This window comes from Nicotiana sylvestris, chromosome 6, assembly GCF_000393655.2.
Source record: "Nicotiana sylvestris chromosome 6, ASM39365v2, whole genome shotgun sequence".
In the NCBI taxonomy this organism is placed as follows: domain Eukaryota; kingdom Viridiplantae; phylum Streptophyta; class Magnoliopsida; order Solanales; family Solanaceae; genus Nicotiana; species Nicotiana sylvestris.
This window is the reverse complement of record NC_091062.1, coordinates 73,931,199-73,933,797: the sequence shown is the minus strand read 5'-3', so window position 1 is coordinate 73,933,797 and position 2,599 is coordinate 73,931,199.

Below are 2,599 nucleotides of genomic sequence, written 5' to 3'. Positions count from 1 at the left end.
ATCATGTGAGGGGAGTACTGGGTAACTTGCCATCTTTGCTGAATTTTCAACCCAACAGGGAATTAATTGAGGTTGCCACCATGTTCTATGATGAAAAGAGAGTTGTTTTTCGATTCAGCAATATATAAATGACTCCTCTCCTAGAAGAGATAGGGGGATTAGCCAAGTTACCATGGGATAGTCTGGGCCTACTGGTGACAAAAAATCGCACCCCACGCGATTTTCTGAAAATTCTAGGATTTAAGAAGAACGACGAACTAGTTTGATTGAAGAAATCCTACATCCCCTTCGAGTTTCTCTATGAGTGATATGGGCATAGAAAATTATACAGCTTGCATCAGGAGGAGCTAGCCATTACCTCTTTGGGATGGGTATACTGCTAGGTTTATGTCTTCATAGTCTGTTTCTTGGGTTTGGTGATCTTTTCGATGGAAGGAGGGAGAATTCACACTTGCTTAGCCATGGTCGCTAGGACCATGATGGAGGATATCGAGGGACATAAATACACCATCATCCCTATGATCTTCGCCGAGATCTGCCATTCTCTATATCGGTGCAAGCATATGTTTGGACATTTCGAGGGTTGCAATCTTCTCCTACATGATGGGCTACTAGAACACTTTCAGAGGGGGAATTATCTCCATGAGCGCCTGTGTGGGCCACTGAATGACTATATAGCCAGTCATCATCCAAAGAAGATGACATTCACTCTAGACAAGTTTGCAAAGACCATGAATGTTGTAGGCTGGGTGCGTTTCTTCAGTAATATGATAGATGAGCAAGTGCACTGGATGTTTGAGTGGTTCCCTAGTAGTGAGTTCATCATCGGGTCCAAAGGAACCACCCACCTGGCACTTATTGGGTGGCGATGCATCTACTCTTATGCTCCTATAAGGGTAGTGAGGCAAGCTGGGAGGAACCAAGTCATACCTCGGGATTCCAACATAGTTCAGAATAAAATAGATGTCAAAGGAGATGTTATCCCATTCAAATTTGAGGCCCATCACATATGGAACTAAAAGATCATCATGGATGGGGAGACTATTGAACCAGATAGGATCACGCTGGTCGTATGTACTATTACCTATCATGGTTGGAATACGACATAACTAGGGATGTCAAACCGGGGTCAATCTGAAAGATAAAATCATAGATGAGGTGGCTAAGGCACAGGTAAAGTACAAGAGGCTATGTAAAAGAGTGTTCTAATTTGAAGCTAAGCATATGAAGTAGCATAAGTGTCACGACCCCAGTTCGTCTTTCGTGAACCATCATGACGGTACCTAGTCTCTACGACTAGGTAAGCCTAAATTGCTGAAGAAAACCAAATTCGTGGAAATAAAATAATTTAAAGCGGAAATAAAGTGATAAACAACGTTTAAAAGTGTCGCTCGACATACACAATATTTAACTCTCATAAACCAATACATATTTCCAAGACCCGGAAACCCACAAATCACAAGCTAAGGATACTACATAGCTCTAACTCCAGAATGTCTAACAAAGAACCGAAATACAGAAGGGCCAATACATAAAAGCGAGAATAGAGAGGGACTTCTCGATCTGCAGACACGACAGATATACCTCGAAGTCGCTAGAGCAGTCGCCTCGCCTCAAAGGTGATAGGACTGAGTCGCGGTACCTAGATCTGCACATCCAAATTATGCACAGAAAGGGCATGAGTACACTACAACGGTACTCAGTAAGTGCCAAGCCTAACCTCAGTCGGGTAGTGACGAGAAAGGTCAGGGCCCAACTGAGGTTAAATAAAATATAAAGTTAAATAGTATAGAACAGAACATTATACATAAGTGCAGTAAGAAAAGTAACACAAGATATAAAGGGCAACAACAACTATTACTAACACAAAGTAAACACAAAAAGGAAATAAGGTCCAACACTAAGTAACAATCGGGGATCTCCCAGGATACCGTCCTGTAGTCCCAATATACATATCCAAAGGATCTCCTGGGATCCCGTCCCGTAGTCCAACTCATAGTGCGCGGGAGGATCTACCGAAATCCCGTTCCGTAGTCCCAAATATAAATACCCAATATTGAGGGAATCTACCGGGTTCATTCCCATAGTTCCATATAGCTGTACAGGGGGATCTACCGGAATCACACATCCATAGTCCCAATGTAAACAGACAAGGGGGAGCTACCGGAATCCCACATCCGTAGTCCCAATGTAAATACACAGTAGCAACAAGAAAATACTCAGAAACGTCAAATTCTATATTAAGGCAAACAAGTAAGTCTAGCCTAGCATGCTGCACAGAATTCAGGTAAAACAGGTTGAGCAAATAAGGTAATTAAATCACTTAGACATGCTTTCCTAAGCTAACAACAAGCTTAATAGTGGAAGTAATAAAAGCAGGAAAGAAAACATAATAGTAATTACTTAATGAAAAAAAAAATGAATTTCCAACAATTTGCACAAGTACGCACTCGTCACCTCACGTACAAGGTATTTCAGTTAGACAAGCCACTTACCTTGAACCGGCTCAATAATCAATCCGAAACCACGCTCTTGCCACGAGTACTCGACTCCAAATGGCCCAAATCTATTCAATTCAATTTTATAACATAAATAACAC